Genomic DNA, 15203 nt, shown 5'->3' on the forward strand with positions numbered 1-15203 from the left:
GATCAAAGAACCTGTGCTAGCAGCCTTCCTGTGTGCTGGTGTTATTGGCCTTATACCTTCTCAGCAGCTGCATGTAATACTGTTGTTATAATGAGTTAATGAAATCAGCCCTTTTTCAGCAGAATAAGAAGCTGAGGCAGAGAAATGGTTAATGATTGAGGCGGATTAAAAAATTATCATCAAAACCTATCATTTCTGCTTTAACAAAGCTACATTGTCAGTGATCTGGATATAAAGGGAAAAAAATCAATTATTGACTTTTTCAACAAGCCAGAACTCACTTTTTTATATAAAGGAAAAGTAATAATATTAATAGCATCCTGCAGCATTAGTAGATAATCTATACTTGTTGAGTCATATCACATCCAAGATGAAATGGAATACTAGTTTTACCACTTTTTTTCACTTTTATTGCTTTCCCAAATTTTAAGTCTAAAATCCACAGGAAGATTCAGTCTTCTGTTCTAATTATTATGTTGCTATGTGAAACAGCACAAAATGTTTCTGCTTGGTTTAACCCCCTGCCCTTAGCAATAGTTAAATAAGTTAAATGACTGTCACAGCTCACAAGATCCCTGCTGCTTCTATTCTTTTTTTAGTAAATGGTAGACAATGATGCTTGGGCTTAGCAAACGCCAGTGGAGATAACCTCAAGGGGTTTAGAGAGAATTACAGGAAGATTTTCTAAAGTGAGATTTCTAGCAGATATGGTAAGCAAAAATGTTCTAAACATGCCTAGGTTGCTCTTTAACCCCCTCAGGAACAGGAAGAAATAGTGTTGCCAAATGAAGCAGAGAAATGACAAATATGAAAGATGAACTCAAAGAAATTCCAGTCAGGTCATCTCTGATTCTAACCTCTATCCCACCCCACCAATAAAAAGTATGACAAAGGACCATACTAAAAGATCCAGGTCTGATACAGTGCCAATGGTCTGGTTCTCCCTGCCACAACCTTATCCAGAACAGTGACAGGGAACATACTCCAAAGTATAATAGCCCTCCTTTGGCAACACTGTCTAGAAAACTTCAATTCCAGATTCCTTCACACTATCCATTATTGCAGGAAGAGGCAAGTATGGAAATTCCTCCCTTATATTCCTTTTTCAGGACTGTGGGAGGGAACAGAAAGGGAACTATGCAGCCTCATACAAGAATGTTTGATATGGGAGTACATGGTCCTGCTTTAGCATCTCAGTCCAGAGCGATGGCAGGATACAGAGCCTGGAGACCATCATGATCTCATCTTAGAGGATATAGGGGTGACAGAGAAAACTGTGGCATCCTTTCTAGAGACACTCCTCAAATTCATACCTGCACTTGTGATTTGGAGTCTCCAAAAGGGAAGATAACTACTTTTTTCCCCTTACAGGTCAGTGGCTTTGTAGTGTAGCCGGAAAATTTCTCTGATAAGAGATGCTGTGCTCTGTAAAGCTTCCCTTCTCTTTGGGTGCCATCTTTCAGTATCCATATTTGTCCATCTCTGTCCTTGTTGAGTCTCTCTTTTTTTCTTGGTATTCCCCCTCCCCCAAGGGAAAGGTCACAATCAACCCCTTACCCAGAGGGAAAAGGGATGTCTGTGGTTTGTTTGGAGTTATAAACAGCTCATCTACAGAAACAGGCAACTTAAAGATGTTGGTTAAAGAAGCATCCATGTTTCTTCTGCTCTATCCTATGGGTCGGGCCAAAGGAGGACCCGTATCAGGTGGAGATGCTGACTGTAGCTGCTGCTCATTGGATTTCCTCACAGGCTCATGAGTGTCCAGTTGAGAGCAATTTGTGACTGGGTTAGGTTGGCAAGGTAAGTCACCATCAACAGGCTGCTGATGTTGCTGTTCAGCATGGTCTCAAAGTCCTCAGGGGCAATCTTGGAAACTTGATTAACCAGGCCAATCAGGAAGCAGGCCTGCAGTGTTGTCAGCTGACATATTTCCAGAGACCACATTCTTGGCATACTGTAACAGTGTGCTTAGAGCATCCTGTATCCGGGCTGATGCCCCACCAACTTGCTGCAGATCACACAGCTTGCAGCCAATCACACAGCTGAGGGTGAAACATGTCTTCCTTATCAGATCAATTCCAATTAGCTCAGTATCATAGTAGACATATTTCACTGTCAGCAGAGTGAACATCACTCCCATTGTTTTTTCCAGGAATACGCATGGAAGCAATGACATAGACTTTGATGCTCATTTGTCCATTCTGAAGGCTAGTGTCCACAGTGAGGGGAATGGGGCTATGGGTCTCCCAGCTGTAGCTCTCCTGAATCAGCATGGAGTGTCCTGTGATGTCATGGCCTGTAGCATACCAGCCCAGAATAAGTTCAACTGGAGAGATTTTCTTGTGTAATTCATACATATTCTTAGTGAATTCCATGTCCACAGCAACCTCAACCTCAGACTCATTATGTGGCATTGAAAAGCAGTTGGTGACTTCTACTGAGTGTTCATCAGTTGTTCCCAGCAGAGTGCCAATGACGTGGCCTTCACCCTTGTTGCTATGCTCATAGCTGTCCATGATGGAGGTGAAGATAAGCAGGTGCTGCCCAATGAGGAGCCCAGGCCTGACGGGAGTGGCGACATCGCTGGGGTTAGGGCAGCCAGTGGAGGTGCCGACACAGGGGCCTGGCCCTGAGCCTGCTACCAAAGTGCAAAAAGAAGGAAGAGGGGTCTCTCTTTTCTCTTTTTTCCCCCACACAAAACTGCAAATCTATTATGTACAGCTTGCTTTTCCTTTTAAATGTATAATAAAGTTATCATGTAACTTTCTTTTTTACCTCCTCCCTTCTCCCTCACCTTATAGATGGCTACCATTAAATACACATACATATCTATGTCTATATCTATATCTATATCTATATATGTATATGTATATATGTGTATATATATGTGTGTGTATACGTGTGTATATATATACATATACATATATGTACACTTATATATACACATAAATGTGTGTGTGTGTTCGTCTCCACATTATACATACTGCTATTTATCAGTTCTTTCTCTGGATGCAGATAACATCTTTCTTCATAGGTCCTTTGTAGCTAATTTGTATATTTATAATAGTCAAAATAACTTGGTTGTTGAAAGTTGTTCTTAAAACAAAATTGCTGTTACTGTATACAATGTTCTGTTTGTCCTGCTCATTTCATTCTTCATTATTTCATGCAGGCCTTCCTGTATTTTTCTAAAATGATCAAGCTCATCATTTCTTATAGCACAGTAGTATTCCATCACAATCATATACCACAACTTGGTTAGCCATTCCCTAATTGATGGACAGTTCTCTGCCCCCACAAAAAGAGCTGCTAAAATATTTTAGAACATATAAGTTATTTTCCTTTTCCCCTAATCATCTTGGGAAACAGACCTAATAGTAGTATTGCTGGGTCAAAGGGTATAGGCAGTTTTATAACTCTTTGATTTATATGGGTTTACTTTATATCCTGTTACTTTGGTAAAAATTATTATTATTTCAACTAACATTTTGGTTGTGTATTTAAAATTTTCCAAGTATTTTGTCATATCATCTGCAAAACCACATAGTTTTATTACCTCATTGCCCATTCTGATTCCTTCTATTTATTTTTCTTCCCTAGCTATTGCTAGGAATTCCTATACAATGTTCAATAATATTGGTGGCAGTGGGCATCCCTGGTTTACACCTGATCTTACTGGAAAGTCTTCTAACTTAACCCCATTAGCAATGGTACCTGCTGATGGTTTTAGTTAAGTGCTTCTTATCAGTTTAAGGGAAAATCCATTTATATCTACACTTTCATGTGTCTTGTAATAGAAATGAGTGTTGTACTTTATCAAAAGCTTTCTGCATGTGATATACTCATGTGATATTTGTTACTTTTATTATCAATATAATCAATTATGTTAAATACTTTTCCCTATTAACACAACATAACATCTTTGTATTCCTGGTATAAATCCCATTTGGTCACAAGGTACAATTTTTGTAAAATATAGTTTTAATCTTCTAGATAGAATCTTATTTAGAATTTTTTCATTCATATTGATTAATGGGATTGATCTATTATTTTCTTTCTCTGTTTTTACTCTTCCTGGTTTAGGTTTCAATATCATATTTGTTTCATAAAAAGAGTTTGGTGGGACTTCTTCTTTACCTATTATTCTAAATAATTTATTTAATATTGGAATTAGCTGGTCTTTAAATATTTGATACACATCACTTGTACATCTGCCTGGTCCTGGTGTTTTTTTTCCTTAAGAAGGTCATTTATAGCCTGTTCATTTTCTTTCCCTAAAATAGGAATATTTAGATATTCCATTTCCCTTTCTGTTAATCTATGCAGTTTATATTTTTGTAAATATCCTTCTATTTCTCTTAAATTGTTAAATTTATCGGCATATAATTGGACAAGATAACTCCTTATAATTGCTTTAATTAGTTTTGTTAGTGGTATATTTGTTAGTGGTGTATTCACCCTTTTCATTTTTCAGACTAGTGATTTGGTTTTCTTCTTTCTTAAAATCATATTAACCAATGGTTTATCTATTTTATTGGGTTTTTTCATAAAACCAACTCCTAGTTTTATTTATTAATTCAATGGTTTTCTTACCCTCAATTTTGTTAAACTCACCTTTAATTTTTTGGATTTCCAATTTAGTGTTTAATTGGGGGGGGTTGATTTTTTTCCTATTTTTTTAATTGCAAATCTAATTCATTAGTCTGTTCTTTCTCAACTTTATTGATCTAAGCATTTAGAGATATATTTTTTCCTCTGATTACTACTTTTCCTATGTCCCATGTTTTGATATGTTGTCTTATTATTGTCATTCTCTTTAATATAAGTATTGATTGCTTCTATGATTTGTTCTTTAACCCACTCATTTTTTAAAAATTAGGTTGTTTAAGGACTTCCGAGGGAGGAGCCAAGATGGCGGCTGGAAAGCAGGGACTAGCATGAGCTAAGTCCCTCCAAAAACCTATACAAAATGGCTCTGAACCAATTCTAGAACTGCAGAACCAATAAAACAGCAGAGGGAAGCAGGGCTCCAGCCCAGGACAGCCTGGATGGTCTCTGGGTGAGGTCTATCCCACACAGAGCTGGGAGCTGGGAGCGGAGCAGAGCAGAGCCCAGCATGAGTGGCTTGGACCAACCAGACCAGGAGCTGGGCGGAGCGGGCCCTAGCGCCCTGAATCAGTGAGCTGCGGCAGTTACCAGACTTCTCAACACACAAATACCAAAGACTGCAGAGAAGGTTAGTGGGGAAAGCTGCTGGAATGGAAGGAGTTCGAGGTTCGGCCACCGCCCCCGGGGCAGCAGTGGTGGGGCAGCTACAGCTGCTGTTGCTTCCGGCCCCAGGCCCACCTGGTGGGAGCAATTAAGTGGCCGATCAGAGCAGGAGTGCACAGCCTGCTGAAGATCTAAGCCCAGTCCGGGTTGGGGGTTTTTGGGGAAGGAGGAGTGCTGGTGTGGCAAAACTGGCACATCCCCCCCAAACGTGGAACATAGAATTCTTTAGTCTACAAGCAGTCATACCCCACTGAAAAACTCAAGGGTCAAGTTAGTTGGTTGGGAATATGGCCAGGCAGCGAAAACACACCCAGATTCAGTCTCAGACTTTAGATTCTTTCTCTGGTAACAAAGAAGACCAAAACATACAGCCTAAAGAAGTCAACAAAGTGCAAGAGCCTACACCAAAAGCCTCCAAGAAAAACATGAACTGGTCCCAGGCCATGGAAGAGCTCAAAAAGGATTTCGAAAAGCAAGTTAGAGAAGTAGAGGAAAAATTGGGAAGAGAAATGAGAAGGATGCGAGAAAACAATGAAAAACAAGTCAATGACTTGCTAAAGGATACCCAAAAAAATACTGAAAAATACACTGAAGAAAACAACACCTTAAAAAATAGACTAACTCAAATGGCAAAAGAGCTCCAAAAAGCCAATGAGGAGAAGAATGCCTTGAAAGGCAGAATAAGCCAAATGGAAAAGGAGGTCCAACGGACCACTGAAGAAAATACTACTTTAAAAATTAGATTGGAGCAAGTAGAATCCAGTGACTTGATGAGAAATCAAGATATTATAAAACAGAACTAAAGGAATAAAAAAAATGGAAGACAATGTGAAATATCTCATTGGAAAAACCACTGACATGGAAAATAGATCCAGGAGAGATAATTTAAAAATTATTGGACTACCTGAAAGCCATGATCAAAAAAAGAGCCTAGATATCATCTTTCAAGAAATTATCAAGGAGAACTGCCTTGATATTCTAGAGCCACAGGGCAAAATAGAAATTGAAAGACTCCACCTCAAATAGATCCCAAAAAGAAATCTCCTAGGAATATTGTTGCCAAATTCCAGAGCTCCCAGATCAGGGAGAAAATACTGCAAGCAGCCAGAAAGAAACAATTTGAGTATTGTGGAAACAAAATTAGAATAACCCAAGATCTGGCAGCTTCTACATTAAGAGATCAAAGGGCTTGGAATATGATATTCTGGAAGTCAATGGAGCTAAGATTAAAACCTAGAATCACCTACCCGGCAAAACTGAGTATCATGCTCCAAGGCAAAATATGGATTTTCAATAAAATAGAGGACTTTCAAGCTTTCTCAGTGAAAAGATCAGAGCTGAATAGAATATTTGACTTTCAAACACAAGAATCAAGAGAAGCATGAAAAGGTAAACAAGAAAGAGAAATCATAAGGGACTTCCTAAAGTTGAACGGTTTTGTTTACATTCCTACATAGAAAGATCATGTGTATGATTCATGAGACCTCAATATCATAGTAGCTGAAAGGAATATGCATATATATATATACATATATATATGTATATATATGTTTATGTATGTATATATATATATATATATAAATGAATGTGCTTGTATGTATATATGTGTATGTATAGAGAGAGAGAGAGAGCGGACGCAGGGTGAGTTGAAGATGAAGGGAAGATATCTAAAAGAAATAAAATCAAATTAAGGGATGAGAGAGGAATATATTGAGAAAGGGAGATAGGGAGAGATAGAATGGGGTGGATTATCTCACATAAAGGTGGCAAGAGGAAGCAGTTCTGGGGGAGGAGGGGAGAGGGCAGGTGAGGGGGGAATGAGTGAATCTTGCTCTCATCAAATTTGGCCTGAGGAGGGAATACCATACATACTTAATTGAGTATCTTACCCCACAGGAAAGAAGAGAGAAGAAGATAAAAAGGGGGGGGATAATGGAGGGGAGGGCAGATGGGGGTAGAGGTAATCAAAAACAAACACTTTGGAAAGGGGACAGGGTCAAGGGAGAAAATTCAATAAAGGGGGATGGGTTGGGAAGGAGCAAAATATAGTTAGTCTTTCACAACATAAGTATTGTGGAAGGGTTATACATAATGATACACATGTGGCCTATGTTGAATTGCTTGACTTCTTAGGGAGGGTGGGTGGGAAGGGAAGAGGGGAGAGAATTTGGAACTCAAAGTTTTAAAAACAGATGTTCAAAAACAAAAAAAATGTTTTTGCAAGCAACTAGAAAATAAGATACACAGGCAATGGGGCATAGAAATTTATCTTGCCCTACAAGAAGGGAAGGGAAAAGGAGATGAGGGGGGGAGTGGGGTGACAGAAGGGAGGGCTGAATGGGGAACAGGGCAACCAGAATATATGTCATCTTGGAGTGGTGGGGAGGGTAGAAATGGGGGAAAAAATTGTAATTCAAATTCTTGTGAAAATCAATGCTGAAAACTAAATATGTTAAATAAATAAATTTTTTTTAAAAAATTGGGTTGTTTAGTCTCCAATTAATTTTTGTTCTATGTTTCCATGGTCCCTTATTACGTATAATTTTTATCACATTATGATCTAAAAAGGATTCATTTAGTATTTCTGCTTTTCTGCTTTTAAACTATAAAAATCTTTATACCCTAATTTATGATCAATCTTAGTAAAAACACCATGCTCCACTGAGAAAAAGGTATATTCCTTTCTATTTCCATTCAGTTCCCTCCAGATGTCTCTCATGTCTAGCTTATCTAAAGTTCTATTCACTTCCTTGACTTCCTTATTATTTATTTTTTATTATATTTATCTAGGTTTCAGAAGGGAAGATTCAAGTCCCCCACTATTATAGTACTACTGTCTATTTCCACCTTTAATTCATTTAACTTTTCTTTTAAAATTTTGGATGCTATAGTATTTGATATATATATATATATATACACACACACACACGCACACACACACACACACACACATATAAGTTTAGTACTGATATTGCTTCATTGTCTACTGTAATGGCAAGCAAAGGGGGACTTTTTGTTGTCTTTTGATTCAGAGTGCTTCTCAGTACTAAGGCAATCAAATGCCTTTGATTGAGTCTTGCCTTTGTTTGTAGGAAGGCCCACAATCTTTCGCTAGTTAGGTCACAAGAGATGTGAAACCCTGGAGAGGTGTGAAACCCTCAAGAGGTGGGAAGTACTCTGTTGCAACAATTTGGCTAGCAGCTGTTGTGGGGGTGAAAGACCAACTCAAGCCCAACAGAAATAATGCTGCCAGCACAGGTTCTTTTGATCTGCTTTACTGAGGAAAGCAACATTAAGGGGTTAACAATCTTATTTCAATCCAACATACAAATATATTTCACTTAGTCCAGGGGAAAAAGCCAGCACCCTGAACTTCATAGCAAATACAAACAAATTACAAACATACATTATAAACAGATCAAATACAATTCATAGTTACCAAGAAACCATCAACATCTGGGTAAGCCGGGAGGCTCTTAGAGCTGCTGTCCAGAGTCCCATACCTCTAGGAGAGAGAGCCTCAAGCAAATACCTCTGTTCTCTCCCACGAGACCAGAACTCAGGCTCCTACTATTGGCTCTGATCTTAGCAACTCCCCTTAGGACCCTGTAAGCTTCACACCCACATAGGCTTAGCACCTAGTAGATAGGGGTTTGGGCCTGGGGCTTTGAACCTAGTAAGCCTCAATCAAAGACACTTAATTAATTTATCATTCTAAAACAGTAAAAAAAAGTCCCAACTGAATTGATATTACATGCTCTGACCCTGAAGAAGTGTGTATATATATATATACTCTGAGGTTAGCATTTTGTTTGGGCCTCCCTCATTGGAAGAGTGTTGGTGTGGAGTCTCTGGGTAGCCATTAAGAAGTACCCTGGCTTTGAAAACCCATATGTTGGTGCTTCTCTCTCTGGTAACTATGTATGTATAGTTTTGGTTAGACAACTAGGAGCCTGTCTGTTGATTTGTGTTATTTGCTTTCTTTATATTTTCTCTGTTTGTAATTTCTGTTTACATTTGCTCTGGAGTTCTTGGTGCTGACTTTTTCCCCTGAACTAAGTGAATGATATATGTATGTTTAATTAAAGCGAGATTGTAAACCACTTAAAGTTGGTTTCCTTAGAAAAGCAGATCAAAGGACCTGTGCTAGAAGCCCTTCTGTGTGCTCTTGTTGTTGGCCCTCACATCAGCTGCTAGTAACATTGTTATTGCATCTACCTCTTATCACAAGGAATTTTCTCTACTTATCTCTTTTAATTAAATCTATCTTAGCTTTAACTTTGTCTGAGTTCATGCTTGCTACCCCTGCTTTTTTTTTCATCAGCTGAAGCATAGTAAATTTTATTCCAGCCTTTTATTTTAACTCTGAGTATATCTCTTATTTTTAAATGCATTTCTTATAAACAACATTTTGCTGGATTCTAGTTTTTAATCCATTTTGCAACATATTTCTCTTTTATGAGTGAATTCTTTCCATTCACATTCAAAGTTAAAATTTCTAGTTTTATATTTCCCTCCACCCTATCTTTGCTCACTATTGTCCTTATCATCCTTTTTACCCTATCCCTCCTTACTAGTTTGCTTCTAACCACTACCTCTCCTATCCACACCCTTTTAAAATATCCCTTCCTTATCCTCCCCGCTTCTAAATATGATCTACACACACTTCTAAAAATCCCTCCCTTATCCTGTCCCCTTGACCTCTTACTTCTGCATAAATTTAGAAGACTTTGTTATCCTTCTAGATGTATATGCTGTTTCCTCTTTACCCCAGATCCCATGAGAGTAAGGTTCCAGCATTATTAGCCTTCTACCCTCACCTGCTTCCTCTGTACCAGTTCTTTTCAGGCCTCATTTGTATGAGATAATTGCTCCTTTTTACTTTTTCCTACACAATTTTGTTTTTTTTAAATCATCCCACCATGCTCAGCTCACCTTTCTTCCAAACTACCCAATAATGACAGTCTTAAGAATATTGGTAAGATTTTCACATATAAGAAGTAAACAGTTTGACCTTCTTGAGTCCTTTCTGATTGGTCTTTAATGTTTACCTTATATTTCTCCTGGATGTTATACATTAAATAAATTTTGCATCTAGTTGTTTTTTGTTTTTGGTTTGATTGTTTTTGTCACAGATACCTGAAAGTCTTTCAGTTCATTAAATATACATTTTTTGCATTGTGGATTATACTGGACTTTGCTGGGTAAATTATTTTTGGCAACAACCCCAGCTCTTTTGCTCTTCAAAAAGTAATGTTCCAAGACCTATGATCTTTTACTATGGAAGCTTCTAGGTCTTGTGTAATCCTGGTTGTTGCTCCACAGTATTTGAGTTGCTTTTTTTTCTTATTCTTTGTAATATTTTCTCCTTAGCCCGGGAGCTTTGAGACTTGGCTATGATATTCCTGTAAGGTTTCATCCTGGGATGTTTTTCTTATGGATTTTTTTTCTATTTTTAATTTACCCTCTTGTTCTAGAACTTCAGGGCAACTTTCCATAATAATTTCTTGTAATATTGTATCAAGATTCTTTTTTGTTTATCGTAACTTTCAGGTAGTCCAACAATTCTTATGTTGTCTCCCTTATCTGTTCTCCAGATCAGTAGTTGTTTTTTCCTAATGAGATGTTTCACATTCTCTTCTATTCTTTCATTCTTTTGATTTTGTTTTATTATTTCTTGATGCCTTGTGATGTCATTTGCTTCCCCTTGCCCAATTCTAGTTTTCAAGAAGTTATTTTCTTCCTTAAGTTCTTGGATTTTTTTCTCCAATTGATTGACTCCCTTTTCATAATTTTGATTTCCTTGGATTATTCTTATTTTTTCCCCAATTTTCCTTAATCTCTCTTATTTGATTTTTGAGGGTTTTTTAAGTTCTTCAAGAACACTTTTGGGGCTTGTGACAATTTATGTTTCTTTTTGAGATAGCAGTGGCTTCTTTTACTTTATTTTCCTCCTCTGAATATAAACTAAGATCTTCTCTATCCCTTTGGTAGCTGTCGGTGTTTGGGTTTTTTCCCCTTTGGTTGTTCACTTTTATTTTTATTTTATTTTATTTTTAGCAGCTTATTGTTGTAATCAGGTCATAGTCCCAAGGTGTGGGGAATAGTGCCCCAGGCCTCAGGTCCTTCTTATTGTTATTTTCTGAGCTCTAGTCAAAGGCCCAACCTTGGGCATTCCTCTCTACCCCTAAGCTATGGCTGAGGGCCCCAGCCACATACTGTCTGGCAAATGCTCATTTCCTGTGGTCCCTCAGATGACTACAAACTTCAGCTTTCCCTTCTACCCTGGAAGCGAAACCAGGGACTTTGATCTCATACAAGTGCCCACAGCCAGCAGGGTTCCTATCCCTCTGCTACTGCACTAAAGAGGTGTGCTCACTCCTCATCCCCAGCCACAGACTGGGACCCCATCTGGTCACCATAGCTGTGTTTGTCATCCCACAATAGAGGAAAGTCCTTCAATCTTCCCCTGCTCAGCTATCTGACCCACACACTGTCCACGAAGTGAAAGTTCCTGAGGCTGAGGCTGCTACCAGACCTAGCTGTCCCCAGGGCTTATTGTTTGTTGATTCCTCCATCCCTGGAGGTCCAGTCTTTCCTGAGGTCTTCTCAAGTTGTCTCAGGAAGACAACTACTTTACCCTGACCTTTGATTCCCTCCCATGAGATCTTTTTTTTTAATTTATTTATTTTCAGTTTTCAACATTCATTTCCACAAGATTTTGAGTTCCAAAATTTTCCCCATCTCTCCCCTCCACCCTTCCCCAAGATGGCATGCGTTCTGATTGTCCCTTCCCCCAATCTGCCCTCCCTTCTCTCACCCCCCTTCTCCCTTTCCCCCTTACTTTCCTGTAATACTAGATAGATTTCTATACCCCATTGCCTGTATATCTTATTTCCAAGTTACATGTAAAAACAATTTTCAATGTTTGTTCTTAAACCTTTGAGTTTTACATTCTCTCCCCTCTTTCCTCCCCACTCACCCTCATTGAAAAGGCAATCAATTCAATATAGGTTATATGTGTGCAGTCATGCAAAACACTTCCACAATAGTCATGTTTTGTGAAAGACTAACTATATTTCCCTCCAGCCTATCCCACTCCCCATTTATTCTATTTTTTCCTTTGACCCTGTCCCTTTTCAAAAGTGTTTGCTTCTGACTATCCCCTGCCCCAATCTGCCCTCCCTTCTATCACTCCCACCCCTTATCCCCTATCCCCTTTTTTCCTGTAGGGTAAGATACCCTACTGAGTGTGTGTGTTATTCCCTCCTTAAGCCAAATCCAATGAGAGTAGGGTTCACTCATTCCCTTTCACCTCCCCCCTCTTCCCTTCCATTTTAACAGCTTTTTCTTGCCTCTTCTATGTGAAATAATTTACCCCACTTTATCTCTCTCTTTCTCCTTTTCCCAATATATTCCTCTCTTACCCCTTAATTTTATTTTTTAATTATCATCCCTTCATATTCAACTCACCCTGTGCCCTCTGTCTATTTATATAGACCTCCAGAATATCATATTCCAAGCCATTTAATCCATTAACATAGAAGCTGCTAGATTTTGTGTTATCCTGATTGTGTTTCCACAATACTTGAAATGTTGAAATGCAATATTTTCTCCTTGACCTGGGAACTCTGGAATTTGGCTACAATATTCCTAGGAGTTTTCCTTTTGGGATATTTTTCAAGAGATAATCAGTGGATTCTTTCAATTTCTATTTTCCCCTCTGGTTCTAGAATATCAAGGAAATTTTCCTTGATAATTTCTTGAAAGATGATTCCCAGGCTCTTTTTTTGATCAAAGCTTTCAGGTAGTCCAATAATTTTTAAGTTATCTCTCCTGGATCTATTTTCCAGGTCAATGGTCTTTCCAATGAGATATTTCACATTGTCTTCTATTTTTTTCATTCTTTTGGTTCTGTTTTATAATTTCTTGATTTCTCATAAATTCATTAGCTTCCATATGTTCCATTCTAATTTTTAAGGAATTATTCTCTTCAGTAAACTTTTGGACCTCCTTGACCATTTGGCTAATTCTGCTTTTTAAGGCATTCTTTTCCTCACTGGCTTTTTGGAGTTCTTTTGCCATTTAGGTTAGTCCATTTTTTAAGGCGTTATTTTCTTCAGTATTTTTTGGGTCACCTTTAGAAACTGTTGAGTTGTTTTTCATTGTTGTCTTGCATGATTCTCATTTCTCTTCCCAATTTCTCCTCTACTTCTCTTACTTGATTTGCAAAATCCTTTTTAAGCTCTTCCATGGCCTGAGACCATTTCATGTTTTTCTTGGAGGCTTTGGTTGTAGGAGCTTTGACTTTGTTGTCTTCTTCTGGTTGTATGTTTTGATCTACTTTGTCACCAAAGTAAGATTCTATAGTCTGATTTTTTGTGCTGTCTACTCTCTTTCCCAGCCAATTACTCGACTTTTGAGCTCTTTGTCAAGGCAGGACTCTACCTTGACAGACTGGAGAGTGCTCTGTCCTAAGCTTCAGGGGTTTTGTGATGCTGCTTTCAGAGATACTTCTAGGCACCTGTAAATTTTCAGTTCTTCTAAGGTGGTATGGTCAAAAGAGAGGTGTTTACTCCTTTCCTGGCCTGTGATCTGGTCTGTGAATGACCTCAAGCACTCTTTTCTGCCTTGGAACTGTGAGGAGAATTCCCTCTCCACAACTGCCAGAAGCTCTGCCATTCTAGCCCTCTTCCTCACACCAGGACTGCCACCCAGGACTGGGACCCAGATCCAAGCAGAGCAAAGCAAGAGAATCCTGCCTCATTGCCAGCGAAGAGATCCCTGCAATTCCTCTCTGATCAGCTGCTCAATCCCCCCACCATCTGTGGGCCTGGAGCCCCAGATGCAGCCATTGCTACTGCTCCTGCACCTGCCACCACTGCTACCTCCAACCCCCTAGGGCTGGGGCAGACTCTGCTCTTCTCTTACCTAGGTCCAACAGTTTTCCTTCTGACCTTCTACTTTGTCTTTGGCATTTGGGGGTTGAGAAGCCTGGAAACCTCCACAGCTGCCAGTGATTCAGTGCCCTGAGGCCTCCTCCATCCCCATCTGTGCCAGCGCAGCCCATGCTGAACCACACTCTTCTCCCAGTGTGGGATGATAAGACCTTTCCTGTCCACCTTCCAAGTTGTCCTGGGCTGGAGATTTGTTTCACTTTGTCTTTTTGTGAATTCTGTAGCTCTAGAATTGGTTTAGAGCCATTTTTACAGGTGTTTGGAGGGGTTTGGGGAAAACCTCAAGCAAGTCCCTGCTTTTACTCTGCCATTTTGGCTCTGCCCCAACTTTCATTTGTTTGCTGCTCTAATTCCCTTTGAGATGATGTTCTGTCTTGTTTGTAGTAGAAAATTTGGAGAGCCTGGGATTTTCTGACCTACTCTGCCATCTTCCTTAAATCCTCTGATGGAGTAATATCAATACATATCATACATGCACTAAATTACATAGCATTTAAATACTTAAGAGAAAAGCTAATGTGTTATAGAGAAAAATAGACAGAAAAAAGTATTAAAGGCAGGTTCTTTAATGCACACTGTTTTAGACAATTCCAATAAATCACTACAAGAAAGAAGTTGAGGAACTGATAGACTTTTAGAAAAGATAGATGTGAAAGATCTCTGGCAATTACTAAGTAGGAATAGAAAGGAGAATAGACAGATAGATAGATAGATAGAGATATAGACATATATATGCAAAAAATGACTGTATTAGGGCATAAAACCTCGTTAACAAATGGAAAAAGAGAGAATATTAAACAAGTCTTTAATGCCCACAATGCAATAAGATTATATTCTATAAAGGGTCAATGAAAAATATTTAAATTAGAGATTAAATAGCCTAATGCTAAAGAGTTTGTAGTTAAGAACAAATCATAGAAATAATAAATGGCAAAAGTGGCAAGAATGAGACAAGATACCAAAATTTATGGTATA

General features: G+C 38.6%; 1 pseudogene; it reads right to left on the reverse strand.

Moving 5' to 3' along the window:
* Positions 1-1743: 1743 nt before the first annotated feature.
* LOC118837570 overlaps positions 1744-15203 on the reverse strand; it is a 133392-nt pseudogene continuing 119932 nt past the window's right edge.

The sequence above is a fragment of the Trichosurus vulpecula genome, chromosome 1 (genome assembly GCF_011100635.1).
Source record: "Trichosurus vulpecula isolate mTriVul1 chromosome 1, mTriVul1.pri, whole genome shotgun sequence".
NCBI classification, from domain to species: domain Eukaryota; kingdom Metazoa; phylum Chordata; class Mammalia; order Diprotodontia; family Phalangeridae; genus Trichosurus; species Trichosurus vulpecula.